Raw genomic sequence first — 18,408 nt, 5'->3', positions numbered from 1 at the left:
ACCACCCCCTTTGGAGGTCTCTGCTCAGGTACTGATCTCCAGCTTGTCTGCTTACTGTGGGGGGTCCCTCCTTGCTGTGTCTCTTACCCCGCTCCTCGGGACCCCTCCACAGATTCTCACCCAGAGCTCCCGCTGTGCCTGACCTCGCCTCCCAACGGTGTGGACCTGTGGGGCTCCTTCCCACAGGCGGAAACAACTCTCACCTCGGGCCAAGGCTCCACAAAACCCACAAACCATTACAATGGGATTGACAGTTGCTTGGTTTTGATTGTAAGTATTACTACATTTAGCATAAGGCTTGGGGGTAACCTGCACGGAGTGGCAGTTACTACCATAAGAAGCTTGCTGGCAGGCTGGATGGACCATTTGGTGTTTTTCTGCCGTCATGACTATGTTACTGTGTTTTATGTCACTTATGTTCTAAAAGGGCCAACATCGACTATAACTTTGCGCCTGTCAAGGCAGCCCCACGTTGAAAAAAATAAAAGAAATACTTTTACTGCTACATAGCCCCGCCCCCTACCCAAACCACTCCCTTTTAAATAAATAGCCCCCTCCCCCCCCCCCCCCCCCCCCCGGATTCCAATCTCTCTCCCCACGAGGCATCGTACTCCCCCCACCTCCCCCAACATTAGTAATAGTCCCTGGTGGCCCACCCCAGACCCCCTCATACCTGTGGCCCAGGCAGGGATCTCTCGTAATTCTGGTATCTGATCAAGTTAGAATCTCTAATTTTAAACTGGCAGGGTGCAAATCTTTCCAATCCAATCTATTGTTTTTAAAGCTATGCTTCTGGAGGATCTGGATTTAGTAAATCAAGTTAACAAGGAAATGTGGAATATCTTTTCACTTAATGATTCTTGTATGATTTTGTCTGCTATTAAATGGAATGCTTTTAAAGCAACTCTTAGGGGACTGATTAGAAACTTTACTTCTGTAAAGAATAAGCTAAGGAAGAAGGAACTGCATAGTTTGGAAAGCAAAATCAAATTGGGAGAGAAAGATCACATCAAGAGGAAAGACGATACTTTTGTAGTCAATAAGCAGACCAATTTATTTACAGAAAACTAGGTATTATTCAGAGAATAAAAGAGGTCACTTATTAGCACAATATTTAAAAACTAGAAGGAATAGGGACAAACTTCAAGCTGTACATTAGCCTTATGATAATTTATTATAATTCATAGGGATAATAAGATTAGCCAACAATTTATATAGCAATATTCCATAAGAGCATAATTACCGCCATACTGGGTCAGACCAAAAGTCCATCAAGCCCAGTATCCTGTTTCCAATAGTGGCCAATCCAGGTCACAAGTACTTGGCAAGATCCCAAACAGTAGATATATCCCATGTTGCTAACACTCAGGGATAAGTAGTTGCTTTCCTCAAGACTACCTGGTTAATAACAATTTATGAAGTTCTCCAGAAACTTGTCCAAACCTTTTTAAACTCAGCTATGCTGCCTTTATCACATCCCCTGGCAATGAATTCCAGAGCTTGATTGTCCCTTGAGTGAAAAAATATCTTCTCCAATTTGTTCTAAATGTACAATTAATAACTTCAAGGTGTGTCCCTTAATCTTTGTAATTTGTGAAAGAGTAAACAACTGATTTGCATTTACCTGTTCCACTCCATTCATTATTTTATAGACCTCTAACATAGCTCTGCTCAGCCATTTCTTCTCCATTTTAGCCTTTCCACTGTTGCACGACCCGTCCACTCTTGGCCCACGCTTGGGCCTGCTCACCTCACTAGCTCCTCTGCAGGTCACGGGTCGGCCTCCCCCGCGGCAGCCACGAGCTCCTCCAGGCCTTCCACTGCGCACCAGGCCTAACGCCAGCATTCGGCATCCTCCGTCGTGTTGGCCTCGTCTCTACGCGCGCGTGCGCGTGGACCACCCGGTCTCTTGTAGGGCCAGGGGCGGGTCCTAGCTCCGCAGCGCACCCTGATTGAACGTACTACTTAAGGAAGTTCCTGCCTGCACTTCCTTGCCTTGGCAATCGGGTTGGCACTGTATGAGTACTAGTTTGCCTCCGCGTTCAGTCTTGTTCCAGCGTCCTACTGTTCCAGCCTTTTTCCAGTATCCTCCTGTTCCAGCGTCTGTCTGTCCTGTCTCCCCAGGTAGTACCTTTGGACTGACTCTCTGGTACTGACCTCTGCTTGCTCCATTGACCGTTCTGCTCGCTGCCTGCATCTTGACTTCTGCCTGCCTTCGTGACCTTGCCTGACCTCTGGAACCTTACCCCTGCTTCGTTGACTACTCTCGGACTGATTCCTGGTATCTGAGCCCTGCTTTGGCTGACACTCCTTGGACTGATCCTGGGAACCTGACCCTGGCTGCCATTGACCACATCTCTTGATTCTGGCTTTTTCCCTTGCCTTGTCTTTGCCTATGCTGTACTGGCCTTCCCTGATTCTCCAGGCCTACAGCCTAGTGACCGACCGCGCTCCCTTGCTGCTCATGGGCACCTCTCTCTACTACCTCTCTGGGAGACCCTGTGAGGCCCACCTAAGTCCAAGCGGCCCAGGTCCCTATGGGCTCCACCCGGGGGGACCGCAGGCTTCCAGTGGTGAAGCTCTTCCTAGCCTCTGTCTCCTCCTGTGCTCTGCCCCCTGGGGGCAGGTGCTTCCTGGTCCCTACCAGGAAGCCCTTCCTGGTCCCTACCTGGAGCAGTTCTACACTGCTCCAGGACAAGGGTCCACCTCCAAGCGCAACAGGTTGCCAAGGCCATGGACTTGGCGGAGCCCTACCGGGTTTGGCCGCAACAGTCAAAGAACATCACCACACTTTGGAATTGTTAGCCTCTTCGGTGGAAGAGCTCCATTCCCAGCTGCGAAATACAGCCCTGGCCAATCCCCTGGTTCTATCGGCCTTTATGCTACCCAAAGCATCGTTGGCACTCCCTGCACCTCCACGATACAACGGGGACCCACGCTTTTGTCATGGCTTCCTCAATCAGTGCTTCATGCAATTTGCACTGCAACCCTCCTTGTTCCTGAAGGAAACCACTAAAGTGACCTTCATCCTTTCCTGCCTTGAGGGGAGGGCTCTTGCATGGGCTTCTCCATTGTGGGAATGCTCCGATCCCCTGCTTTCCAAGTTATCCAAGTCTGTTGCTCTCTTCAAGCAGAGCTTCGAAGACCCAGGCTGCCAAGCTGTAGCCAGCCATAATCTACTCCACCTCCGTCAAGGGTCTCGGACCCTCTCAGAGTATAAGGTGGAATTCAGGACCCTGGCTACTGAGCTTGGGTGGCAAGAAGATTGTCTGCAAGCCATCTTCCTAGATGGTCTCTCCAGCGCTCTCAAAGATGAACTCTCTATCCGTGAGATTCCCACGTCTCTAGAGGACCTGATTTCCCTCACCGGGAAGATCGACCATCGACTCCGGCAACTGCGCCTAGAAGTGAAGGCCTCTCACTCTCCTACTCCATGCCCCACGCGTGTCCAGAGTCCTCCAGCCAAGACTCCATCACCACCACCTCCTCCTGTGATGGAACCCATGGAGGTGAACCATGGGCAACTGTCTCCGACCGAACGTCTTCATCGGAGGAAGGAAGGTCTTTGCCTTTACTGTGGCGCCTCCGGACATCTTCGGCAGTCCTGTCTGGTCCTTCCGGAACTCTGCAACGCCTGAGCCCGGCAGGGGTCCTGAGCTTAGGCGCTACTGTTACTGGCCCTCAACTCCTGCTTCCAGTCTCTCTGGGCATTGAGTCCCACTCCTTCGACACAGGGGGAAGTGGCAGCTTCGTTATGGATGACATTGTTAAGCTTCTGAATATTCCTCTCTAGCCATTAGAGGTGAGCCATCGAATTGCCTCCATCCAAGGAAAACATCTTCCAGGGCTCATCACCTATCGAACAGTGGCCATTCGTCTTACCATGGGCACTCTCCACGAGGAGAAGATGTCCTTCTATGTGTTAGAATGCTCCACACATCCAGTCATCGTGGGACTGCCCTGGCTCCAGTCCCACAAACCCCAGTTCGATTGGCATTCCCTGCAATTGGTGCAGTGGGGTTCCAAATGCCAGAAGACAAGTCTACGTCAAGTATCTCCAGCCGTCTCTGTCTTGAAGTCTACCACCCTGTCTGGTTTGCCTACCAAGTATGCCGAATTTGAAGACATCTTCTCGAAGCAGAAGGCTGACACACTACCTCTGCTACGCAAGCTGAATTCCCCTATAGAACTTCTGCAGGGCACGACGCCTCCCAAGGACAGAACTTATCCATTGTCTCATCCAGAAACCCTAGCCATGTCTGAGTATATTAAAGAGATCTTAGAAAAAGGGTTCATCAGACTCTCTGATTCTCCTGCCGGAGCGGGCTTTTTCCTCGTCAAGAAAAAGGAGTGCGGTTTACGCCCTTGTATTGACTACAGAGGGCTCAACGCCATAACTCTAAAAGACCGGTATCCATTGCCCCTTATCAGTGAGCTGTTTGACCGCCTTCAAGAGGCTTGGATCTTTACGAAGTTGGATCTGAGGGGTGCATATAATCTGGTACGCATCCAACCTGAAGAAATCTGGAAGACTGCATTCAACATGAGGGATGGTCACTATGAATACACCGTGATGCCCTTTGGGTTATGCAATGCCCTAGCGGTCTTTCAACACCTTATGAACGAAATCCTCTGAGACCTCTTGTACTCATTCGTAGTCGTATACCTTGACAACATCCTGATCTTTTCTAAAGACCTTGAATCTCACCGAGATCATGTTAGGATCGTCCTCCAACACCTAAGAGAAAATCATCTTTATGCCAAGTTAGAAAAGTGCCTCCTTGAGCAAAATCATTTACCCTTCCTAGGGTACATCATATCCGATCGAGGGTTCTCCATGGATCCAGATAAAGTCTAAGGCATCCGGGACTGGCCCCAGCCAGTAGGCCTACAGGCCTTACAACGTTTCCTTGGCTTTACTAACTATTATAGGAGCTTCATTGCCAATTATTTTACTCTAGCTGCTCCGCTTACTGCCATGACCAAGAAAGGGGCTACACTCGTGTGTGGCCTCCCAAAGCACAAGCCGCCTTTCAGACACTAAAAGAAGCATTCTGTTCTGGTCCCTGTCTACAGCACCCAGACCCAAGATGCCCATTCGTCGTAGAAGTCAACCCTCTGCAATCAGAGCGGGGGCCGTCTTAAGTCAGTTTTCTCCAAAGAGTAAACTGATACCTTGTTCATTCTATTCACACAAGTTCTCTCCTACAGAGCAACACTACACCGTTGGTGACCAAGAACTTCTAGCTGTCAAGCTGGTGCTCCAAGAGTGGCACCCCTGGTTCGAAGGGGTGCAACATAAATTTACCATTTTCACCACCCATAAGAATCTTGAGCATCTTAAAAAAGCTCAACTCTTGAACCCTAGACTAGCCCGATGGGCACTCTTCTTTGAATGGTTCAATTTCAAACTACAATATCGCCTGGCTTCCAAGAACCTCTGTGCTGATGCACTATCAAGATCCTTCAAACCAGAGGATGTTCCTGATGTTCCCAGACATATCATAGATCCTGCCTACGTATCCCATGCCGTGACCACTACAGTCCCAGTTGGAAAAAACTGTCGTTCCACGTAGATTACGTGAACGAGTTCTGAAATGGGTTCATGATTCCAAGTTGGCAGGTCACCCGGGTCATACCAGGACCCTAGAGATGTTGTGGAGATATTACTGATGGCCCAACATGGTGCAAGACTCTTGTAACTATGTAGATTCATGTCCCATCTGTGCTCAACAGAAACCACCTATCGAACGGCCTTGGGGCCTACTACAACTGCTTCCAGCTCCTACCGAGCCATGGTCCAACATCTCTATGGACTTCATCACAGATCTGCCTCCGTCCCAGAACAGTACCGTAATTTGGATCATCATCGACCGTTTTTCGAAAATGGGTCACTTTATTCCCCTGCTGGGCCTCCCATCGGCCCCAGAGTTAGCCAAGTTTTTCTAAAACATATCTTCCATCTCCATGGACTTCCAAAGGAAATCATATCCGACCGAGGACCGTAGTTTGCCACAAGGTACTGGTGCAAAAAGTTCAACATTGCCTTGAATTTCATGTCGGCCTATCACCCACAGGCCAACGGTCAAGCTGAAAGGACCAACCGGACCTTGAAAACATTTCTTCATTCCCATGTGAATGACCAGCAGGACAACTGGTCTGATCTGTTACCCTGGGCTGAGTTGTCACATAATACCCACATTGCTGCTGCCACCGATGTATCACCGTTCTCCGTGGTATTCGGGCGACAACCTCGGTTGCCACTTCCTGTTCCTCTCACCATTCCTTCTCCAGCCACGCAATTCATGGCCCACACCATTCACTAGGTGTAGAATCAAGTCAAAGAATGCCTTAAGCAGGCCGCTGAGCACTCCAAGCGCACTTCTGATGCCCACAGACGTCCCGCTCCAGTTTTCCGTCCTGGTCAGAAGGTGTGGTTAAGCACCCGACACATAAGGTTGAGACTCCCTTCTCATCGCCTGGCTCCCAAGTTCATCGGCCCGTTTCTAGTTCTCCGAGAGTGGGAGCAGTGTCTTACCAACTTCAACTACCTCGTGCCATGGGCATCCACAACACATTCCATGTCTCTCTTTTGAAGCCACTGGTCATCTCCTGGCGCTCTCGCAGAGATGTTTCAGCTCCACGGATCTCTACCGAACCAGATTCTACGCTCCAGGTAAGAGAGGTCCTCGACATCCATCAGCAACAAGGCAGATGGGAATACCTCTTATCCTGGGAGGGTTATGGGGCCAAGGAGAACTCATGGGAACCGTCCCATAACATTCTTGATAAAGAACTCATCAGGACATTCCACAGGACCCATCCTGAGAAGCCACAGCCACGTAGAGGGAGGCCTAGAAGGGGGGGGGGGTACTGTTGCGCGCCCCATCGCTCTCGGCCCGCACATGAGCCTGCTCACCTCACTAGCTCCTCTGCAGGTCATGGGTCGGCCTCCCCAGCGGCAGCCGCGAGCTCCTCCAGGCCTCGGTGTCCTGTGGCGGCGGTTGCTGGGCCTTCCACTGCACACCAGGCCTCACGCCAGGAGCTGCTGACCCCGCCCCACTCTGGACCGCCCACATCCCGCCCACGCCCTGCCCGCACCACGCCCCTTTTTGCAAGCCCTGGGGCTTTATGCGTGCTGCTGGGCCTTTTGAAAATAGAGCCAGTGCGCGTAGGCCGGTTATGCGCTTAACCTTTTTAAAATCCGGCCCTTTATTTATTTATTTATTTATTTATTTATTTAATGGCTTTTCTATACCGATGTTTGAAGAACATCACATCTGTTTACATGTAACAGGTGGAAAATACAAAAATACAATACATAGAATAGTAATTGAGGAGAACATAAGATGAACCATAAAGCATAACAAGGAGGTAAGGAACAAATGATATATAACAAAAAATATATAACAAAATGATATATAACAAATTATATAACATCAAAACATTATGAACATGAGATGAGAAATAAAGCATAAAGGGAGGGAAGGTACAAGAAGATATATAACATCATAAAATTATGAACATGAATTTATAGTGTCAATAAATGCAGATAAGTGATTTGAGTTGAATTTACATTGTCAAAAAATGCAGAAAGTTGATTGAGGTGCGGTTGGTTATGGCAGGGGGGGCTGGGTTATGCAAAGGCTTGTTTGAAAAGCCAAGATTTTAGTTTTCTTTTAAATTTGTATTTTAAAAACATCATTAAAATAAAATGCTTTCACTTGCTTCCTGAAAAACTTAATATCCTGTATAAATCTCAGCTCTCACGATAATGCATTCCATAATAAAGGGGCTGTGTATGAGAAATCTCGTGCTTGTGTTGATTGTAATCTATAATCTCGCAAAGGTGGTACCTCTAATAAAGTTGCATCTTGAGATCACAATGTTCAATTCAGAACATAAATCTTTAATATCTTAGCCAAAGTACAAGGATTTGTATTGTTCAATAATTTAAATATTATCACAACTATCTTAAATTTGATTTTTTGGGGGTTATAAGGATCCCATGCGGCTCTTTAAGTACCATAGTTATATGAGCTGACTGACTTGTACCAGTCAATATACAAGCAGCAGTGTTGTAATAGCTGTATTATATAGAACCTAATATCGTGTAACTACAGTTTGAATTATATTTCCCTATGCACTTATCCACATTAGATTTTATCTCCCATTTGGTTGCCCAGTCTCTCAGTTTCCCAAGGTCCTCCTGCAATTTTTGTATTTTATGTCGGCCTCATATGGAAGTCGGTCAGTTTCGATATTCATGGTCACCAAAGCTCTCTCCAGCCACGTATCATAAAGTGGATGACTTAGTGAACCACTGGCAATCCACTCTTCATTCAACCTTGAATGTCATCACTCCTAGGAAAATAGTAAATATCTGTAGCAGCTACCTGGTCCAATTTTGACCTTCAGCTGAGATCTGTGCTACTCTCTCAACAATGAAAGACAATTTTTGCCCTTTCAATAGTTGTTCAACAGCCCTGATTAAAGTGCTATGGGCTGAAGTGGGTAACATCATTAATGTCATAGTGCATGCTGTCTCAAGACCTTTTACCTGCTAGCCTTATGTTCGCAGTAGTGCATCCTATTCTGAAAAAAACCAAACCATTGTGTCTGACCCTTCCAATTACTGACTTATCTCTTCTCTTCCACTACTTGCCATGGTAATTGAAAAGGTAGTCCTCCAACAACTCCAGCATTTTTAGATGACAATAAATTGTTGCATGAAGCCCAGTTTGGCTTTTAGTCAGCCCATAAAACTGAACTAAGACATAAAATATACGAACATGCCATACTGGGTCAGACCAAGAGTCCATCAAGCCCAGCATTCTGTGGCCAATCCAGGTCATAAGAATCTGGCAAGTTCCCAAAAACTAAGTTTATCCCATGTTACTGTTGCTAGTAATAGCAGTGACTATTTTCGAAGTCAACTTAATTAATAGCAGGTAATGGACTTCTCCTCCAAGAACTTATCCAATCCTTTTTTAAACACAGCTACACTAACTGTACTAGCCACATTCCTTGGCAACAAATTCCAGAGTTTAATTGTGCGTTGAGTGAAAAAGAACTTTCTCTGATTACTTTTTTTTTTTTTTTTAATTTTATTTTTATTGAATTTTAAACAATGATTACATTTATTATAATGTCTCCAGAAAAATACAGAGATTAGAAAAGAAAGAAAATAAACCATTTACTTCTGGTACTAATACATTCAAGAAAAACAAACACTTTTCCTCTCTGCTTATCATAGGTAAAAAGGGGGAGATCCAAGATGTTAAGAAGCAGATATACAAGTAATAATCAATTTAACAAAAGATTGCATTGCATAAGATAACCCATTACTATCTTTCATATAACCTAAACTCCCCTGGAGACAAACTTAGGAGTGTGTGTCCAGATAATCCCGAAGATGCACAGGATCTGTAAAAACATATTTAACATTTTGAAACAGAAGTATACATTTGCACGGAAACCGTAAACTAAACTTTGCTCCTCTAGTTACCACCTCATTCCTCATGAGAAGAAATTTTTTCCTTTTCTCTTGGGTAGATTTTATGATGTCAGGAAAGACTCGCACTTGCTGTCCATGAAATTGTTGATCTAAATTTCAAAAGAAAAGTCTCAATATAGAATCTCTTTCTGAGATATAAGTAAACGTCACAAGTAAAGTTGCTCTGGATGTTATAGGAGTCTCAGTAGATTTTTCCAATAATTCTGTTAGGTTTAATGACGATATTTCCTCATTTGCTTGTATTTCCTTCTCTTTTTGATCCTTAGATAAAGGTATATAAAAAGCTTTTCATATGGTTGGAATATCCTTTTCTTGTAACTTTAAGATCTTCAAAAAATAATTTTTAAGCATTTCTTTAGGTGGAATAATACGAGACTTGGGGAAGTTCAAAAACCTCAGGTTGGATCTCCTCATTGTATTTTCAATCACTTCCATTTTGTTTAACTGCATGGTTTCTGACTTAATTTGATTACCTTGAATTTCCTTAATCTTCTTTATTTCTTGTTCCATTCCTGATATAGAAGTTTCCATGTTACTTGTCTTATCCTCAATACATTGTACTACTCTATTAGCCTGATCTTTTAACATTATAGAAATGGACTTTATAGATCTATCCATACCCAAAAGTAACTTCCACACCTCCTGCAAAGTTATTTTTTCTAGCGCAATCATTGTCATCTCAGTAATATCTGGCATTAACACTCCTACCTCCAGGAGATTTCCTCTAGCCGCTTCTGTTTTCCTTCCCTTCTGATCCCCGGCTCCTCGGCCCTTGGAGCCCTGCTCTGGGCTCTCCGAGTCGGTCAGTGTATCACTACCAACTCTCAGGGTCGGCGGGACCTCTGGGGAGGCTGGAATAGCTGGACTTCCAAAATTCTCCTCCGTTCTCTTGGGAGGTCCTGTCGGCGGACTAGGGGTCCTAGGTGCTCCGGGGCTGAGGGATATCTCTTCGGCCATCGCGGTCGGCGTCTGCTTCTCGTCGCACTCGCCAGCGGCCCCTCCCTCCGGTCTCTCAGTAACAGGCCTCGCAAATACCTCCTCAATCCGCGGCTGTCGTTCTTTAGATGTCGGCGTTGAGGTAAGCTCTCGAACTCGGGCCTTTCTTTTAGTGTGTGGCATCATATAAAGAGGAAATATATTTTAAGGATATGAAAAAGACAGAAAGGCTCGAAGGAAATTTCTACCGCGGAGCGGAGAGTGTCTGCGTGTGCTTATGCCAGCGCCATCTTGGATCTCCTTCTCTGATTACTTTTAAATGTGCCACATGCTAACTTCATGGAGTGCCCCCTAGGCCTTCTTATCCGAAAGAGTAAATAACCGATTCATATTTTACCCGTTCTAGAACTCTCATGATTTTAAACACATCTATCATATCCCTCCTCAGCCGTCTCTTCTCCAAGCTGAAAAGTCCTAACCTCTTTAGTCTTTCCTCATAGGGGAGCTGTTCCATCCCCTTTATCATTTTGGTTGCCCTCTCTGTACCTTCTCCATCGCAACTATATCTTTTTTGAGATGCGGCAACCAGAATTGTACACAGTATTCAAGGTGCGGTCTCACCATGGAGCTATACAGAGGTATTATGACATTTTCCGTTTTATTCACCACTCCTTTTCTAATAATTTCCAACATTCTGTTTGCTTTTTTGACTACCGCAGCACACTGAACCGACAATTTCAATGTGTTATCCACCATGACGCCTAGATCTCTTTCTTGGGTGGTAGCTCCTAATATGGAACCTAACATTGTATAACTATAGCATGGATTATTTTTCCCTATATGCATCACCTTGCACTTATCCACATTAAATTTCATCTGCCATTTGGATGCCCAATTTTCCAGTCTCAGAAGGTCTTCCTGCAATTTATCACAATCTGCTTGTGATTTAACTACTCTGAATAATTTTGTATCATCTGCAAATTTGATTACCTCACTCGTCGTATTTCTTTCCAGATCATTTATAAATATATTGAAAAGTACGGGTCCCAATACAGATCCCTGAGGCACTCCACTGCCCACTCCCTTCCACTGAGAAAATTGTCCATTTAATCCTACTCTCTGTTTCCTATCTTTTAAACAGTTTGTAATCCACAAAAGGACATTGCAATCTATCCCATGACTTTTTACTTTTCCTAGAAGCCTCTCATGAGGAAGTTTGTCAAACACCTTCTGAAAATCCAAATGCACTACATCTACTAGTTCACCTTTATCTACATAGTTATTAACTCCTTCAAAAAAGTGAAGCAGATATATGAGGCAAGACTTGCCATGGGTAAAGCCATGCTGACTTTGTTCCATTAGACCATGTCTTTCTATATGTTCTATGATTTTGATATTTAGAACACTTTCCACTATTTTTCCTGGCACTGAAGTCTGTTGTGTTTTGGACATTGAAATGTGGGCCCTTGGTCGCTGTAAGAGATGGCACCTCCCACAGGGCAGGGCCCTGTGGGGACTTGCAGTGATAGGCTAGCTCAAGGCAGAGATGGATACAGATAATTAGCTTTATTGTACTGCAAAGTAGATGGTGACCCGAGGAACGGATGATGATTCCAGCCAGGAGATGAGGAACCAGATGGCAAAGTTCTGTCTGTAGGTTGCAGGGTGGAAACAGCAATTCCACAGTCTCACCAGGTCCCAAGAGGGAGATGGGTCCGGTAGGGCGTGCTGCGATGCACTTCTCACCCAGTACTTTCGCCTGAGTCCTGAAACCATACCTGAGACCTTCTGAGTAACCTGAATCCTTGTCTGAGTCTTCTAAGTAACCTAAATCCTTGTCTGAGTCCTTCCAAGTTCCAAGTCTGGGTCTGAGTCTTCCGAGTAACCTGAGCCCTTGCCTGAGCCCTTCCAAGTTCCAAGTCTTTGTCTTGTTCCTGCCTTCAGCCTCCATCTGGTCTCACGCACTCATCGTTCCCAAGCGGCGGGTCCGAAAGGGCTTTCAAGTGGCTGGAGGGCTACTCCTGATACCAGCATTGCGTTGCTGGGTCTCCTTGGTGCGTGTAGGTCCAGCGGAGGCCTGATCCTGCTTGGTGCTTGTTCCGAGTTCCTTGATTTAGTTCCAGTCCTGCTTTGTTCCTGCTCCACCCTGCTCCCACGGTGTGGCTCGGGGCCCCTCTCTGAGTTGTGCCATGGTTTAGGGGTTCACACTCTCCCATGAGGTAGTGGCCGTGCCCGTGTCAGGATCTGTAGGTCACAGTCGCAACAATACCCATAGCTGTGTCATTATTAAGAATGGATTTGTCCACTAACAAATAATCAATTATCGAGTAAGAATCATGAGAATTGGAATAAAATGTATAAGAGCGTGAAATGGGGAAATACATCGTCCAAATATCTATTAGATGCCGGTCCTCCATAAGAGCCTTCATTTTTCTCCTATGAAATTGCACTAAAGAAGAAAAGCCCTGCAAGTTATCCAGAGCAGGAGATTTAGCTACATAAAATCCCCTCCAAGGATCAAATTACCCGAGCAAGAAAACATGGATGAATACAGGGGAAAAGACCAAAACAAACCACCCCAGAAGAAATACTAAAAGAAAGGAGACCCAGTCTGCAAGAAGTACAAAAAAAGAACTTGACACCCCGAATAACATTCAATGTGACAATAAAGGGTATGCTTTTGAGAGAAAAAAGAAAAGGGGAGCAGTACAAAACCAAAAGTGTAGAAAGAACCCCCTCCCCACCCTCCCCCCAAAAACCTCCCCACTCCAGAACCAATCAGATCTGCTAAGACCTCTATGCAGATCATCTCCACTTGTACCAATAGAGGAATATTGATCATCCACAGAGAATTCTCCCATTACCTACGAGAAAGCAAAAAAGAAACAATACCTGCATAGAACAAAATAAGAAACTGAGCATTTATTAAGATTTACATTTATTAAGATTTATAACCCGCCTAACACTAAAAAGGCCTAGGCGGTGAACAAAAATAACATACACAATTTGAATCAGAAAAAAATAAAACAACATACAATTAAAATTAAATTAAAATATATTTCAATAGTTCAAAAAAATAAGAAATATTGAGTTAAGACAGTTGATGAACACAAGAGTTAAATGATAAAAACAAATTTAACCATAAGCTAAATTAAATAAAAAGGTCTTAATGTGTTTTCTGAATTGGTTGAGCGAATCACATTGTCTGATTTCTATTGGAAACAAATTCCATAAGGTTGGTGCTGCGACAGAGAAAACGCACTCACAAGTTGGCATGTGCATTGTTTTGTTTTATCGGTTCAGGCTTTGTTTTCGGGCCATCAAGGGGAATTCCGTTTTTCCCGTGGTTCGTGGTTTTGTTTTTTTTTCGTGTTTCTCTCTTTTAGGTGTTAGTGCGCACTAACAGGGTTTAGTGCACCCTAACACTATGTTAGGATGCACTAACGGTCAAATTCTAAAACCACCACGCGCACAAAAAACAGGAGTTATGTGTGTGGTTGGGCTTTGTGTGCACCGCGCGCATCTTCAAAGGGTCCCAGCCATGCGCATAATCCTAGTTACACGCCAAAGTGCTGGGTCCAGTTAAGGGGGCGGGAAGGGGCAGCTTGCGGGCAGGGAGGGGAGGTGCTGGAGGTGGCCGGTACAGCGGCTATTTGCCACTGTACCAGGGAAGGGTCGGAAGGTGCGCACAAGTTGCTACTGCTCCATTGCAGTGCCTCCTCAATCTGCTATTGCGTTTGCCACACGTTGCCGCGCAGGAAGAAAGGACCTCTTGTTGGAAACGTTTGCCGTCTGCAGTTCCTGCGTAGAAACAGTGAAGCAGTGGGATCGAAGAGCAGATGTGGCACCTGCAACAGAATGAAGTTTAGAAGTCACTTCCTCAGTGGCGAAAGATAATCCAAAAGAATGACGCCACTGATATTTAATGTTCTCTTTTTGCAAGAAGAAGGTAACTTCATGCAGTTCTTATCAATTTTGAAAGGTAGCATGGGAAAGGTCAGCGTACATCGCTATCTCTTGGCCCTCCCAGGCCCATGAGAGTTGTTTTTTAGCAGCTGAAGCGACCTTTTCTTTCACCATGAAATCGTGAAAGCAAACTATGACATCACGGGGCCAGTTATTATTGGGAGCTCCCAGAGCCCAATCGGCCCAATCCAATTTAACAGTTGGTGGATGACTCTTGCCATCTTCAGAGAAGGACAGGAGGAGAAATGTGCAGGAACGCTCAATGAGAGCCACACAATTGGCATTCTCGGGACACTCCCAAAAACCAGAGAAGCACAAATTGCTCCGACGGGCCTTGTTCTCTAGGTCAGCCAATTTTTCTTTCAGTAGAAAGGTATCATCCTGAAAAGCGGAGCAAACCTCCTGAAGATTTCTAGACATCTCTGCTTGGTAGTCTAGGGGAGTATCAAGCTCATCTACACAATGCCCTAAGGTAGCAATCTCCTCCTTGATTTCTGCCATCATGCTGATTAACTCTTTCTTGTGGTCCTTTAAATCCTTACGCAGACTGCAAAACCATTCCCTGAATTTGTCACAAGTGGATATGTCTGTCAAAATAGTTAGTGGTGTGTTCATAGGATCGGAGCCTTCTTCCAGGCCTTTCGGGTGATCGGCAACATGGCTTTCCTCTTCTTTGGCTGCATCACCCTTGCAATAGGAATACTGATGAAAATCTATCAATTTTCCCTTAGTGGCCATCATACTGGTAACACAATAAAGCAGAGCCACTAAAATAGTAGAACACGGGGTTCTAGGGGCTCTGATGCAACAAGATTCAGTAGGTGAGGAGAAGAGCGTTGCTGTTAAGCTGCCTTCTCCATCAATGTTGTCACTTCCTCCCAGTGTAAAGTTCTTGCTTGCTGCCAGCCTTTCCCCGTCCTGCAGCAGCCCCCTCCCTTCCCCAGTCCCACTCTCCAGGACACTCATTGGTTATATAGCCAGCTACTCCTCTCAGAGCTCAGTCCAGTCACATTGTACAGAAGCCTCCCCAATACTGCACAGGAACTTCCTCCTGCCTTACCCCGTTTCCCTTCTGTGCTTGTAACTTGCCTCCACTTCTCCATCACCCTCCCACCACTCCAGCGCATTCCCATTGACTGTGTGCCATACAGTCTGCTGATTTTATGGTTCCCCAGGCTCTGCTCTGCCTACCTACTCTTTGATGGGGGGGGGGGGGGGGGGGGGGGGGGGGGGGGAACGACACCAGAAGTAATTCACACTGTTTCCTGGGCTTATAAAAAGAGAAAACTAAAACCTGGCTGAGACTGGGGAGAGCCACTGACCCAAAGCAGTACAGCTCTAGATGGAATTTTGCATACTCATTGTTGCACCCGTCGGTCGCAGACGGCTGCGCCCTCTCTGTCTCACCTTTTTTCTTTCTCTTTCTCTCCTCTGGGCAAGATGGGCTGCCTCCGCCCCTCCTTGCCAACCTCTCCAGAGTCTCTTGACCGACATGGGCGATTGCGTTCGCCATTCTTACACTGAGGTCACTTAGGGCATGTGCACACGCGCCGCCCTCACTTTTGAATACATCATGGCGGAAATCTCAGGGGCGTCCCCACCGCATGACATCACTACCTCCAGGTACTTAGCCTCCGATCTCCAATCCAGCTACAGTTAGCAAGAATTCCGCTCCAGCTAATTTTTTTCAGAGGCGTTCCGCTCTGAGTTCTCGCTCCTACCAACCCTCCAGGGTTACGCTGGCTACACCAGGACGTTCTAGGTACCCGATCCACGGGGGTCTTACCTCGCTCCTGTCTACTGTCCAGGTTTACCAGCTCATCAGGACCCTAGGTACACGCTCCCCAGGGCCTTGCACTCGCCAGCCTTCTTTCTGGGTTAAACCTGCATCTACAGAGGACGTCTTGGCTCTGGCGCTCCAGGCCTTGCATCATCTCTACCTCCGCGCTGCGGAGGTCACTTCTCCTGCAGCTACCAGCCTTCATGAGTACGTTCTCTCTTCAGTCTCTCCGCCTTGTCTCACCACAGAATAGATTCTCGGTGTATTCCAGTCCGCGGACCACTACCGGATCTACCATAGCTGACTACGTCAACTGTGACTGGGTTCTCGGCCTACCCCGCTCCGAGGACCACTACCAGACCCTTCACTTCCAGCTTCTGATGAGACCCTCTCTGTGCTTGATACAACACAGTGCCAGGACTGAACTTTATTCATCTGAGAACTACTCCACTGGCTAAAGAACGCAGCCCGCTCCTTGGGCATTGCCTACTGCCGTATAATAAAGCTTCCATTCTCTCTGTGGCCTTTTACTGTAAAGGCAGCCTATTGCTGTATTTTCCCCATGGGGCTCCTCCCCATGGGAGGAGTCATCATTTCAGCAACCAAGGGTCCATAAACATGTCAAACCCACAATAGATTGCTAACTCCATGGACCCAGCTCAGCTCTCAGCCTTACAGGCCATTCCTGGCCTGGCCCAATGGATCACCAATCAACAAAAGACTCTGAAGTCATTAACCATCGCCTTCAACCAGTTGAATGCCCAACTGAATGCCCCATCGGTTCCAGCTGAAGGCTCCTCATCTCAGGTAGTTACTGTCAAGACTACCGTACCTCTATCTACTCCTACACGTTTTTCTGGAGATACACAGATGTGTAGGGGCTTCATTAACCAATGTGGATAAAGGTGAACCGGTAGATATAGTATACTTGGATTTTCAGAAGGCGTTTGACAAAGTTCCTCATGAGAGGCTTCTAGGAAAAGTAAAAAGTCATGGGATAGGTGGCGATGTCCTTTCGTGGATTGCAAACTGGCTAAAAGACAGGAAACAGAGAGTAGGATTAAATGGGCAATTTTCTCAGTGGAAGGGAGTGGACAGTGGAGTGCCTCAGGGATCTGTATTGGGACCCTTACTGTTCAATATATTTATAAATGATCTGGAAAGAAATACGACGAGTGAGATAATCAAATTTGCAGATGACACAAAATTGTGCAGAGTAGTTAAATCACAAGCAGATTGTGATAAATTGCAGGAAGACCTTGTGAGACTGGAAAATTGGGCATCCAAATGGCAGATGAAATTTAATGTGGATAAGTGCAAGGTGATGCATATAGGGAAAAATAACCCATGCTATAATTACACGATGTTGGGTTCCATATTAGGTGCTACAACCCAAGAAAGAGATCTAGGTATCATAGTGGATAACACATTGAAATCGTCAGTTCAGTGTGCTGCGGCAGTCAAAAAAGCAAACAGAATGTTGGGAATTATTAGAAAAGGAATGATGAATAAAACGGAAAATGTCATAATGCCTCTGTATCGCTCCATGGTGAGACCGCACCTTGAATACTGTGTACAATTCTGGTCGCCGCATCTCAAAAAAGATATAATTGCGATGGAGAAGGTACAGAGAAGGGCTACCAAAATGATAAGGGGAATGGAACAACTCCCCTATGAGGAAAGACTAAAGAGGTTAGGACTTTTCAGCTTGGAGAAGAGACGATTGAGGGGGGATATGATAGAGGTGTTTAAAATCATGAGAGGTCTAGAACGGGTAGATGTGAATCGGTTATTTACTCTTTCGGATAGTAGAAGGACTAGGGGACACTCCATGAAGTTAGCATGGGGCACATTTAAAACTAATCGGAGAAAGTTCTTTTTTACTCAACGCACAATTAAACTCTGGAATTTGTTGCCAGAGAATGTGGTTCGTGCAGTTAGTATAGCTGTGTTTAAAAAAGGATTGGATAAGTTCTTGGAGGAGAAGTCCATTACCTGCTATTAAGTTCACTTAGAGAATAGCCACTGCCATTAGCAATGGTTACATGGAATAGACTTAGTTTTTGGGTACTTGCCAGGTTCTTATGGCCTGGATTGGCCACTGTTGGAAACAGGATGCTGGGCTTGATGGACCCTTGGTCTGACCCAGTATGGCATTTTCTTATGTTCTTATGTTCTTATGTAGTATGCATTTTTCTTTGCAACCCAA

The sequence above is a fragment of the Rhinatrema bivittatum genome, chromosome 3, assembly GCF_901001135.1.
Source record: "Rhinatrema bivittatum chromosome 3, aRhiBiv1.1, whole genome shotgun sequence".
Taxonomy (NCBI): Eukaryota; Metazoa; Chordata; class Amphibia; order Gymnophiona; family Rhinatrematidae; genus Rhinatrema; species Rhinatrema bivittatum.
The sequence above is the reverse complement of the archived record's forward strand: the minus strand, read 5'-3'. Positions refer to the sequence as shown.